This window comes from Canis lupus, chromosome 8 (assembly GCF_003254725.2).
Source record: "Canis lupus dingo isolate Sandy chromosome 8, ASM325472v2, whole genome shotgun sequence".
NCBI classification, from domain to species: Eukaryota; Metazoa; Chordata; class Mammalia; order Carnivora; family Canidae; genus Canis; species Canis lupus.
In genome coordinates this window covers 63,205,155-63,218,145 of record NC_064250.1, presented here as the reverse complement: position 1 = coordinate 63,218,145, position 12,991 = coordinate 63,205,155, and the positions used below count along the sequence as shown (strand labels likewise).

The 12,991-nt window shown below is 57.4% G+C and overlaps 1 long non-coding RNA gene across 7 annotated transcripts; it reads left to right on the top strand.

Annotated features, from left to right (window-relative positions):
- Position 1: 1 nt before the first annotated feature.
- On the top strand, positions 2–10,435 carry LOC112658014 (uncharacterized). 7 transcript variants are annotated; one of them, XR_007412524.1, is made up of 8 exons: positions 2–170; positions 980–1,020; positions 1,320–1,432; positions 2,010–2,488; positions 5,733–5,826; positions 6,939–7,078; positions 7,437–7,645; positions 8,185–10,435. It is a non-coding gene; the product is annotated as an uncharacterized LOC112658014 (long non-coding RNA). The 7 variants fall into 7 exon arrangements; XR_003135437.3 differs by lacking the exon at positions 2,010–2,488 and adding an exon at positions 6,279–6,508 and having other exon boundaries at positions 8–170; XR_003135439.3 differs by lacking the exon at positions 2,010–2,488 and having other exon boundaries at positions 15–170.
- The last annotated feature ends 2,556 nt before the right edge of the window (positions 10,436–12,991 follow it).

Sequence of the window (12,991 nt, the reverse complement as noted above, 5' to 3'; positions counted from 1 at the left end):
GTGACGTGTCCATTACAGGATCTGTCTGCGGGTGGAGGGCCACCTCTCTGTGGCCTATCCCTGGCCTCCCTGGTTCAGTTCCCAAGGACAAGGGGCAAAGGCATCAATGACCCTAGGGGAGACTCAGGCTATTTTTGACCTTTCTTTCAGGCTGGTCAACTATAGGCAAGGTAGGGAGCTTTTTTTTTAAGATTTTATTTATTCATTTGAGGGGGGGAGCACTTGAGTGGGGTGTGGGGGCAGAGGGAGAGGGAGAAGTGAACTCCCTGATGAGCTGGGAGCCTAACAGGGGACTTGATCCCAGGACCCCAGGATCCTGACCTGAATCAAAAGCAGACACTTGACCAACTGAGCCACCCAGGTGCCCTGGTAGAGGTCCCCACTGTGTGGGCTGCCCACATCCCACTGGCATGTCCCAGGACTGTCCCTTTTGCCTCCTTCTACCTGATTGTGGGTGGCTGCAGCGCATGCCCTTCCCCAGCTAGGACACCCAGCAACCCATAAAGGCTCAGCTCAGCCCATGGCTAGAACCATATCCGGCCCAGGGCAGGGGGCAGAGCAAGGTGAAGGAAGCTTCAGGTCCTCAACTTGGGACCTGCCCTTGCCTTATGGCTCGGCCCCATCCCCTGCTGGGTCTGTGGCATTTGGGGGAGCTGCCCACCCCCTGATGCCCCAACTATAAGCTGTCCAGGCTCCCCCCCCAGAAAGGCCCCCATTCAGTCAGGGCCCTACAGAGGGCAGCCTGGGGAGTCATTGCTTGAGGCAGGGGTTTCACTGGGAAGAAGGCTGGGGCAGAGAGGGACCAGGGTGAGGGCAAAGGAGGAGGGAGGAGTCTGGACAGGGGCTGGGGTCATAGGTGAAAGGGCACCGGGTAGGGGCAGGGATTGGGGCCGATGCAGCGGCACACAGGCCCCGCCGGCCCAGGAGTCCCCGAGCAGGTCTCAAGGGAGCTGTGTCTGTCTGTTGTCCATGGTTCTAGAGCCTCTCAAACTTCTGATGAGCATCAACGGAGAGACGAAGGTGAGCGGGGCCTGGTTCTGGCCTTGGCTTCACGCAGGGGAAATCCTGGTCATAGGCACAGAGGTCTGGGGTCTGGGCTTGCCCGGAGAGTCAGCAGAACCAGCTTCCCTACCCCCAAGAATCCGGGCCTTAAAGAAGGCAGCCAGTTGGCTGAGCCTGGTCATGTGCCCGCCCCCTGGCTTGACCGACAGTCACATCTTAGGTGCTGCCCTGGGGGCTGGAAGTTGCCCAGAGCAAACCCCAGGCGGTGGATGGCGGGAGGCTGGGAAATGGGTGCTGAGCAGGTGCTTGGCTCACAGAGGCTCAGGGAAGCCCAGGGAGCTTGGACTTTATCCTGAAGACGACAAACAGCTGAAGGAAGGAGGGGCACGGTCAGATGGGCGTTCTGGAGGCAACTCCGGGCTCAGTGGAGGTGAGACTAACATCTGTCAGGACACTCCTAAGGCTTTCCGTGCAGGGCCTAATGTCATGTGGCATGGCACGAGGCCTGAGCTGTTCTTTCACAGTGGGGAAACTGAGGCCCAAGAGACACCTGCCCACCACCTCGCTGTTGGGAAATTGCTGAGCTAGGAAGGCAGGACTCCAGAGAGTCTGGGAGGTTGGGTTGCTGGGACTTGGATACCGATCCAGTGGGGATCCCCCAAGCCAGGACATGGGGCGAGGGGGGCTGCTCCCAGAGGGACGGGACCCCATTAACTCTCTCTGGGCGCCATGCCTTCACTTGTGAGGGTGACAATTGCCCTCCCCTGGCCCTAAGCAGATGCAGGAGCTGCCTGGCCACCTCATCTCTCCCCCAGCTCAGAAACCCTTAGGACCGCTCACTTAAGGCTCTAAACTACTTGACCAAAGATGGCCACAGGCAGGGGGTTGTGGGTTTGATGGAACAATTTGCTTCCCGTAAGGATTTTATTTTTGGCCTCAAATGTCCCACACCCACACGAGGCTGGGAGACAGACTGCCGGGGCTCTGGAAACCTCTCTCCCTGTCAGGCCCCAAAGAGCAACTCTGCCATGATGACCAGGGAGTGAAAACTATCATGGATTTACCGCTGCCTGGTGCTTTGCTGGGAGCCTCTCACTTCTCAGAAAGATCCTCCAAGGGGGCACCTGGGTGGCTTAGTGGTTGAGCATCTGCCTTGGGCTCGGATCGTGATCCTAGGGTCCTGGGATCGAGTCCCACATCGGGCTCCCTGCATGGAGCCTGCTTCTCCCTCTGCCTGTGTCTCTGCCTCTCTCTCTGTGTCCCTCATGAATAAGTAAATAAAATCTAAAAAAAAAAAAAAAAAAAAAAAAAAAAAAGATCATCCAAGGCACTAGCAGCATGGCTCCATTTTGCAGAGGCCAACACTGAGGTCTCTGAGGCAAAGGAACTTGCCCAGGCTCATGGCTAATACCTGGTGGCAGGGCTGGCTACATGATTCATGGAGCCTAGTGCGACCTGAAAGGGACGGGCTCCTTATTTTAAAAAAGTAAGAATTTCAAGACAGCAGCGGTGGAACACAAAACCAGGGGTGGGCTCTTCTGAGCGCAGCCCGTGCGTAGGCGCTCGGCGACAATTTGAACTCATGTCTCGAGATTCCAGCACCTGTTAGTTAACTCCACCCCCAGCCTGCCTCAGCCTCTGCTGGGCTCTGGCTCTTCCTCTTCTCCTCCCCACCTCTACGCTCACCCACAGGCTGCAGACCCCACTGTTCCCTGATTAGGGGCAGATTCATGGTGCTGCAAGGAACTTTAAACCAGAAAAGAGGATCAAGGTGGAGAAAGGCAGGGACCCCCCACACACACCTCCTCTCTCCCCTGTGCTGTAGGGAGGAAAATCCAAGACAAGGCTGTCTGTACAGATAGCTGACGACCTTGGGACTGGGGGTGCGCATTATGGGCAGAACCACAGTTAAATGGCAATAGAACCCCATTTTTAAGGCCTTAACAAGGACTCCTGCGGCTGGAATTTGACCCCAGGGCTTGAGTCTCCCAGGGCAGCCAAAGGGATGGCCAGATCAGGCCTCCCGCCCAGAATTCCAACCCTGCCTGCCCTATAGCCCCAAATGCCCCCAGTAGGGACAAGACCAGCCCTTGCCCAGCCGTGCATGGGTGATGCTCAGGATGCAGACTGAGGCTGTGCAGCCAAGCAGGGCTACCACCTGTGTGGCCTTAGGAAAAGCACACAACCTCTCGGAGCCTCTGGTTTAAATGTAAAGTGCAGAGTCGCCTTGGGGTTGAGCATCTGACTCTTGATTTCAGCTCAGATCATGATCTCAGGGTCCTGAGATTGAGCCCCACCTTGGGCTCCACGCTTAGCATGGAGTCTGCTTGAGATTCTCTCTCTCTCTCTTCCTTGACTCTCCCCTCCTCCACCGTTGTGCCCTCACTCTCAAAATAAATAAATAAAATCTTTAAAAATAAACAAATAAATAAGGGCAGCCCGGGTGGCTCAGCAGTTTAGCACCACCTTCGGCCCAGGGCGTGATCCTGGAGACCTGGGATCGAGTCCCACATCGGGCTCCCTGCATGGAGCCTGCTTCTCCCTCTGCCTGTGTCTCTGCCTCTCTCTCTCTCTGTCTCTCATGAATAAATAAATAAATACAATCTTTAAAAAAAATAAATGTAAAGTGGAGATAATTATAGTACCTAGAATGAAATGACATCATCTACATCGAACAGTTGGCATCATCTCATTTTTGTCAAAACAACCTATGTGTGTGTGCATGGAAGAAAGTCTAGGAGGGTATAGATAAGATTTTTAGGGCTTATTTTAGGGGTAGGAGGTGAGGGGAAATTTTTCTATGACCGTAACTCTGAGAACAGCAAGCAGCACAGTGCCTGCACAGCACATAGTAGGTGTTCAATCAGCCTTAGTTTGGCTCCTGTCCTTCCCTTCTCACTGCCTCCAGGTTGTGACAATGGTGGCGACCCCCTAGCACAGGAGTCTTTTCTAAGAGCCTTGGGGCCGGGGTTGGCTGGCAAAGTGGCTTCAGGGAAGCTGTGGAGTGTGCGTGAACCTGCGTGGCTGTAGGGGTGGAGCAAGGAAGACAAGCGTGGCCTATTGGTTTTGCCTGAATTTTGCTAAGACCTGGCTCTGCTCAGTGTCCCACTCCCCTACTGAGACAGGGTCTCCGAGATGTATTCCTATCCCCGGCCTCCCACCCGAGGTACTGAGGAGAGAAAAAACCAGAGTAGCCCAGGGCCCAGGAAGCAGTGCTATGACGGCTCCTCCTCTGAGGCCCCCAGCCCGGCTTCCGCCCTCCTGCTTGCCCGGCACCAGGGCAGAACCCAGGTCCCTGAGCGGGTCGGTCACCCCCAGCAGGTCCTGGGACCCCCCTGACACCGTCTCTGGGGCAGCTCTCTGAAGGCTGGGCCCTCTGAGGAGGGAGGACGCAGACCCTGGCCGTGGCCCCTGGGTACCCAGGGGAGGCTGGACCTTCCAATGTCTGTGATGCTGACACCCGGCTCCCCTCACTCCCACCTGCAGCATCTTGGAGGAACCGCCCTCCCGAGAAGAGGTGTGGGGAGGGGCTGCTTGGCCTCAGGCACCTGGCTCTGCCAGGCAGCCAGGGATGTCCTTAGCTTGTCCTCTCAGCCCCCAGCAAGAATCTTCATGGCAACGCAGGGAAACACTGAGGCGCAGGGGACGGAGTAGGCCTGGGGCCCGCAGACCCGGATCCAGTCACACCTCCACGTCCCTGGAGCGCCACTGGCCGGGCCATCTCCCTGCTCTGAGCTTCGGTGATGAGGGTCCTGTCAGCAAGGCTTATCGGATCTGCCTCCAGAATCATTTGAACCCATCCGCTGGCCCACCCTGGTCCACACTCTCCTCTCTCCAACGTGGATGGACGCACAGGCCTTCCTTGCAGGCCATCCCGGGGCTCCGTCCCCTGCAGGCCATTCTCCACCCAGTAGAGGGCGCCCCTCCAAAGGCAAACCTAACCTCCCCATTTCTCTGCTCCAAACCAGCGCTATGCAGGCAAAAGTTTAACTCTGAGCCTCCCAGGGGGCAAAGCTGGACATTTGCTTGCCAATTTCCATGGTGTAAACTACTCCCTCCACCGCTGATTTTAAGCTGCGAATAGTTAACGGTCCTGCTTGCAAGAGTCCTGAGGATTTAACAGGTGGCTCTCCAGCTGCTACGGGTTGGTTTAAAGCTACCACTGCTTTAAAGTCCTCCAGGGTCACCTGGGTGGTGCAGTTGGTTAAGCATCTGGCTCTTGGTTTCGGCTCAGGTCATGATCTCAGGATCAAGCCCTGCGTCAGGCTCCACGCTCAGCAGAGTCTGCTTAAGTTCCCCTCTCTCCCTCTGTGCCTCTCCCCACCCACACACACTCTCTAAAATAAATATTTTTTTTTTCTTTTAAAGGATTTTTATTTAGCTATGAGAGACACAGAGAGAGGCAGAGACATAGGCAGAGGGAGAAGCAGGCTCCAAGGGGGGAGACTGATCTAGGACTCGATCCCAGGTCTCCAGGATCATGCCCTGGGCTGAAGGCAGGTGCTAATCCGCTGGGCCACCAGGGCTGCCCAATAAATATTTAAAAAAAAAAAAAATCCTCCAACAACTACAAATGAACTTCAAACCTTGGCTGACCAGGTCCTAAATGGTCCCCTGTGGCCATTCCTCCCACATTGGACTCACCCCAGAGCCTTTGCACCTGTGGTTCTCTCTGCCCAGAGCGCTGTTCTCCTAGCCCTTGAGAGTGCTTTCTCCTCCTTGCCTTTCAGATCTAGCTCAGGTGCCACCATCTCACAGTGACCTTCCCTGACTGTGTCGAACAACCCTGACTCCGGTGGACCTCTGGTCTCCCCCTCACTCTTGGTAAGTTCGATTTTAGTTCTCATTACTCTGGATCGTCTGTCCTGGAGTGTGATGTCCATGGGGGCTAGGACTGGTGGGAAAGTGTCCCCGCTGGAGCCTCAGGCTCTAGAGTAGTACTGGACACCTGGCAGGCACTCAGGAGACCTGTGGGTATAGGTAGAGCTCCCCACTAACCACCTGCAGAGCCCTCAGGGAGTCCCTTAATGTCCTGGAGCCTTGGTTTCCTCATCTGCAAGTGGGGACAGCAGTACCTAAGTGACACAGCTATTAGGGTCTGAAGATGGCTGAGTGGAAGGCACTCGGTACAGGGTCTGTTATTATCAGGGCCTCAAAAAGAGAGTGGCCTCCTCACTTGCATCTATCTGATGACAAGCAGCTCATCCCCTCCCAAGGTAGCCCTGTCCACCTCTGGGCCACTCTGACCACCAGAACATCCGCTCTTCCTTATGCAGGATGCACACATGTGTGCCCCACAGCGTCCTTCCTTTGGTCCTGCTTCAGCCACTCCCCACACAGTCCCTTGGCTCTTACAACCACGTTAACAACATTGGAGGACAGATGGAGCCGGTTGTCAGGAGCCTGAAGGAAGGCCCCAGCTCTGCTCTACGCGTGACCTTGGGCAAGTCCCTTAACTTCGCTGAGCCTCTGTAAAATGGGGTTACCAATGGTACCGACCTCATAGGTACTTGTGGGAACTAAATAAGCCGGTAGACACACAAGCTTAGCACGTAGAAGGTGCTCAAACACCAGCTGCCACTACTGTCACTCTGCCTGGGGCCTGGCCACTCCCACATCTGGCCTCTGTGCTACTCGGGGCCACAGCCATTTCTGGTGAAGGCCAGGCCCTCTCTTGAATGCGCTCCAGCCAAGCTGGAAAAAGGCGCCAGCCTGTTTGGGTCACCCACCCCATCTTCACCCCCAGCCATCAGAGCTGACCCTCCCTGTGGACAAGACCCAGCGCTTTCCAAAGTCCCCCCAGGGGGTTACCTGACCCCAGGGCAGTGACTCCATTTGCTGAGCTTGGGAGTCAAGGCCCTAAGCCTCTGTGCCACGAGCTGCCTTGGAATGGGGATACTGAGTGTCCCCGTCTGGGGCGTATCTTTTTTTTTAAGGGAGTCTTGATGTTCATAAAAGTGCTGACGGTGGTGGAGGAAGGGGAACATGGTGCAGGAGACCAAGCAGGAGCAGCAGCGAGAGAGGAGGAGGTGGCGACCAGGACAGTGCCACGACCTGAAAGCAAGGAAGAAAGGGGGTAGGTGGGGAGGGAAGGGGGAGACCAGATGGTGCTCTGGGCCCACAGCCCAGTGCTGGGACTGTGACTATGATGGGGTACCCCCTCGTAATTTTGCAGACGTAACTAAGACTATGATCGGTGGCCCTTGAGACAGGGGAGGCTCCTCGGGGGATCCCATCTAATCACAGGAGCCCTGGAAAGCTTCTCGGGCCCCTAGAGGAAGATCCCGAGAGATTTGCCGTAGGAGACAGATTCAAAGTGAGGGAGGTCCTCACTGGCTGAGATGGAGGGGTCATGGAGCAAAGACCAGGGAGCCCGGACAAGTCCCGGGCAAACAGGTGACAAGCAGATGGGACCTCAGTCCTGTGGTTTCCAGGAACCGACTCTGCCAGCAACCTGAACAACCCTGGAAGCAGGTTCTTCCCCAGCCGCGCCAGACAAGAGCCTGGGCCTTGAGTTCAGCCCTGGGAGATGCCGAGAACCCCAACTTCTGAACTACGGAACCTCTGGACTGGACAGGAAACATCATACGAATTTGAGGCTGGATTGAGGGGCATTCAGGACCTCCCAGGCATGAGGAGGAAGGTCAGTGTGGGTTTCAAGGCCGTCATTCAACCTACCAATTCCAGGCATCCCAAAGCCTGGAGAGCGTTTCCAGATGAAATCCCGGGGGCTTCCGAGGAGGGCCATCCATGAGCCCCGCTGAGCACGCTGGGGCCCTGGGAGCTTCTGGATGCACAGAGGCACCTCATTTGAGCAGCGCTTTCCCGGGGCAGGGGCTGGTGCGGGGCTGGGCAGCGGGTCCCCAGGCCCTGAGAGGCCTTCCCAGTACCGGGCGTCCTCGGGCATCACGAACGCAGCCCGCAGTTCTCAGACAGCCTGTGCCTCCCAGCCCTGAGGCTGCCAACCCCTCTGACCCGGGAACAGGGTGGCTGGGCCTTGGCCAAGGTCGGAGGACCAGCTGGCCATTTTTGAGGATGGACAGTCTGACCCCAGAGTGGGGCCAGGACTCGGGGCTCGGACTTAGGGCGGGTGCCACTAATCCACGTGCTCATTCAGACTCCTGCTCCCCTCAGGAGCCTCTCCCACCCCAAACTTCACAGTTTACAAATGCTTTTTTGCAGCAACATGTCACGGAGGTGCAGGCGCGCAGGAGCCCACGCTCAGGGATGCTTAGTCTCGTGCTCTGCTGTTGCTGCCTTGCAATCTTGATGACTCTGAACACAGGGCTTGCATTTTCATTTTGCACCAGGCAATATACGGAGGCACCCAGCTATCTCCCCTAGCCAGAATCTCAGCAGAGAGGCGGTGAGCACACCCATGTTCCCGGCGGAACCTGGGGCGCCTCCAACACGGGGACCTGGCTGGAATGCACGCCGTCCCAGCCGCAGGCAAGGCTCTGGTGAGATGCTCTGTTGCAGAGGAGCACAACTTGCCCTCCAAGCAGTTCTATCTGCTTTTCAGACCCCACCCACCTGTTTTCCTAAAAAGCAGCTGCAGCACGGAGCTGTTAAGTACCTGTGAGCCATGGGGGTGGGGTGGGGGGGCTCAGCGGTGTCCTCAGAGTCCAGCACACTCAAGGCCACATGTTCAGTGGGTGCCCCGGGAGTGTCTTTAAGTGAAAACAGAACATAGACTGGACTCAGAAGAGATGACGTTCTTGCCCAAGGCCACGAGCCAGGAAGCAGCCTACCTGGGTCAGTGGACTCCGAGTCAAGTGCTCACCCCTTGGCCACACCACGTCTGGGAGCCAGGGGACCAGGGTGCAGGTGATGGACAAGGCTGCAGGTTGGGAGCTGACCATTGCCCCGTCCAGGGGCCACTTGAGTGGAAATGGCCCTTGTAAACTGGCGGAGGTTGCAGACACGGTGGGTACCCTGCTTGGGCCCCCCTCTCTGGCCACTCCATACACGGCTTGACCCTCCTTTTCTGTTTTGCTCCCCTTCCCCCCCTGCCCCCGGCCAGGTTTTGTGCCCTCCCTCCCCACATACACCGTGTAAACTCGAAACCTATTTGGCACCAGGGGGATCCAAAGGAAGAACCACGGCCTCATTTCTTTGGGGCTACCTTCTCCTGGGGCTTCCCTGCAGCCCCCCCACCCCGGTGTTGTCAGTTGTATGGTTTCCCGGGGCCAGGAAGTGGGGGGCCGAGGCTGCTGGCTATCACAGAAACTGTTTCCCCTTCCTCCTGGGAACAGAGCCAGAAAACATTTCCCAGCCCGGCTGAAGTGACAAGAGGCCGGGGACCGAGGGCTAGAGGACAGCACGTGAGGAGGAGTGTCTGACACTTCCAGGTCCAGGGGTAGAATGTTCCATGTGTCACTTTTCATGCCATCTCTGCTTGCATCTCAGTGCGCATGCGGCGGGGACGCGTGGTGGCCGGGCCACCTGCAGACACGGGTCTGTGGGTCCCTGGGTCCCTGAACCACCTCTGGGCAGAGAGCCGCATGTCGATGAAGAGTAGCGGCTGCGTGTGGATTTTCAAGAGCAGGGAACACACTATTGTGTGTGAGCCTTTGTGTGTTTTGGGATATGTTACGGCAACAACTATTGACTAATTCAGAGGACGAGAGGCTAGGCCTGGGAGGTGGGCCCTGACCCTGTCTTTCGCTGTCTGAGGGCCATGAGCAAGTCCTTAATTTAATTTCTAGGGAGCTGAGGCCCAGAATCACAGAAAGGGCGTTCAAATCCTGATTCCAAACCCACTCGACAGTTTGCAGGAGGACTCCAGGTCTTTCTAACGGCTTCTCTCCCTCCAAATGTCCTTGTCCCGGTTGCCAACCTCCTTGGGGCTCTGCTGTGACCTCAAAGTTGCTGAGAATCGGTCTGTGTCACTGCCAATGGCCAGGACCTGCTCTTGTGAGCAAGGACCTGGATGCCTCTCTGTGCTCCTGAGGATGTTTTAGGGGCTGATGCCAGCAAGTGGGGAGATGTCTGGGTCGATCTCATCTTTAGGCTACATTCTGGTCCCCAGGGCAGCCTCCCACTGCCCCAACTTGACAAAGAAGCAGCCCCTAGTCCCGTCTCTGCATGGTAGGGTCTAAGGGGTGCAGACTCACTTATTCCTCTAGTTGGGGGGCTAGAAATGCCCCCTTGACCTGAGGGACATGTTAGTGTACCAATCAGGGGGCCCTACAAGTAGGATTTTTTGGAAAGAAAAAGACAAGATGTACATACAGCTCGATACGAATTTCTGATAAACAGCAAGGAATTGTGTAGCGTAAGTGTGTCCCACGCCGCATTTAGGACATACTCCTGCTAAAAGTATTTGTTGCTTATGTGAAACTCAAAGGGAAGCTGATGACCCCAACTGCAAAACTCCGCAGGCACAAGTGTAAGATAAGTAAAGAGAAGGAAAAAAAAAAAAAAAAGTAAAGAGAAGGAATCCACTGGTGAGGTGTGTGCAGCGTCAAGGACACCAGGACAGAGCAAGGCACCCGGAGTCCAGCTCGACAGGTGCCGCATCCTGCAGGGACAGGATGGAGTCCCTGTCAGAACCGTGGTGCCAAGCGGGGGGGCGGGGGGTGGGCTGGAGAAATGATTACCCTGCGCTCTGTCTCTTGTCCTGCCCACGTGGCCTCCCACTGGCTGGACTCAGTCAAAAGCCAGAGGGCAAGGACGCTTGGGCAGAGCTGCCAGCCTGCCGGGCACGGAGCTGGGCACAGGAGGCAGAGCAGACCTGACCGCAACCGAGGAAGCCAGCTCAGTCTAGAAAAGGCAACTAGGGTTTCTTAATCTCCCTTGGGCTTTGTCCCCTTGATGATGTTTTCAGAGGCCACTCCTTGCCAAGATGGGCAGGGACAGGGACAGAGTCACAGATACCACACACGGGCCCCAATCCTCCCTCAAGAAGCTCTGTTAAGAGTCCGGCAAGAGGCGCAGAGTGGAGGCCGAGCACATGTGGCCAGATGTCCGCGGGGCCTCTCAGCTGCATGGCGTGGCCGTGACTGGCTCCAAGCTCATGGGATGCTCGGGACCCTTGCATCCAAACCCTCCCCTGAGATTTCTACCAACTGTGGGGCCCGTGCTCTCCCACCGTCCAAGCCCCCTGCCATCTCCACCTGACTGGACCCTGCCCCCAGCAGACCCAGCACCGTCCCTCCGGGAGCCCAGCTGGCCCTCCTGGGAAGTGCAGGCGGGTGGAGGGGCACCTGTGCAGGCTGGTCCTGCACACCACCTGTTCCTGTGGCCCTCCTGCCTCCACCCTAATTCTCCACTCTGTCCTGCAGAGGTCCCCTTCCTCCTCCTCCCCCTCCTCCCCCTCCTCCTCCTCCTCCTCCCCTCCCTTCTCCGAAGGTCCGAAGGCTGGAGTCACTTCCACCCCACACTTGTACCCAGATATTTCCCAACAAAGACAGCTGGCTCCCTGTCCCCCCATCTCTCCCTCTCTCACTCCCTGCATCCCTCCCCCTCCCTCCTTTCTCAGCCCCCACCCCCCCATCCCCCATTGCCTTGTACTGGGCTGTAGAAATGAAAGGAAAGACACTCATTCTGCACCGCTTCCCCGACCTGCTCTTGCCAAGTGAGGGTAAAACGAAAAAGCACCCCTCCACGAGCTAGAAGTGGGGGCCCCCTAGATGTGGGGCGGCCGGCATCTGGATCTTGGTCTTCCCAGCCCACAGAATTCTGGAACCCATGGCAACCCTGCCTCCAATGTGCGGACCGACAGTGACAGGCTTTAAGGAGCAGCTGGCGACCTGGGAGCCGGGGCACTGAGCCGCCCGCCAGCCTGTGTGCTGACCTCGGGCTGATACATGAGCCAGCGGGAAAGGTCTGTCTTTTGTAGGCAGAACAAAACAAAACAAAACCCCAAACCCCCACTTCCACTTGTCTCTCCCCTGCCCCCCATACAGTCCAAGCCCTTGGCATGACTCACAAAGCTCTCCTGCTCCAGCCCTGCCAACGCCTCGAGCCCACGCTCGCCCTCTCCCACAGCCCGCACTGTGGCCATTTCCGTCTCCCGTGGTGGCCAAGCTGGCCACGGGCTTCAGTGCCACAGGCCTTGGCTCAGGTGGTCCCCTCTGCCTGGGTGCCGGGCACCCACCTGGGCACTGCATACGCTTCATCTGCCAAGAGTCAGGACAAGAGGCATGGCCTTTGTTGGAAGGCCTCCCTTACCCCCTCCTCCCTGCCCCGCCCCTCCTCCACTCCTCCTCCTTGATCCATCCCTCCTCCCACCCCTCTTCCCTGCCCCATCCCTCCTCCCTGATCCACCCCTCTTCCTACCCTTCTTCCCTGATCCATCCCTCTTCCCACCCCTCTTCCCTGCCCCACCCCTCCTCCACTCTTCTTCCCTGATCCATCCCTCTTCCCATCCCTCCTCCCTGATCCATCCCTCTTCCCACTCTTCCTCCCTATCCATCCTTCTTCCCATCCCTCCTCCCTGATCCATCCCTCCTCCCACCCCTCCTCCTGGCCTCATCCTTCCTCCCTGATCCATCCCTCTTCCTACCCCTCCTCCCTGCCCCACCCCTCCTCCACTCTTCTTCCCTGATCCATCCTTCTTCCCACTCTTCCTCCCTGATCCATCCCTCTTCCCATCCTTCCTCCTTGCCCCATCCCTCCTCCCTGATCCACCCCTCTTCCCACCCTTCCTCCCTGATGCATGCCTCCTCTCACCTCTCCTCCCTGCCCCCATCCCTCTTCCACTCCTCTTCCTTGATCCATCCCTCTTCCTACCCCTCCTCCTGGCCCCATCCCTCCTACCTGATCCCATCTTTCCCCTCACTCCTCCTCCCTGCCCCTCCCCCTCCCCCACTGCTTCTCCCTGACCCCACTCATCCTTCTACCTCTCCTCCTTGCCCGGCCTCTTCCCCCCACTCCTCCTCTCCACCCCCTGCCCCGTCTTTGAGTCTGTGCCTCCCAACAGGTAGGGCTTGTACATCCCAGCAGCTGACCCTGCTTCTGGCTCTTAGTAGGGCTTGTGGCATTT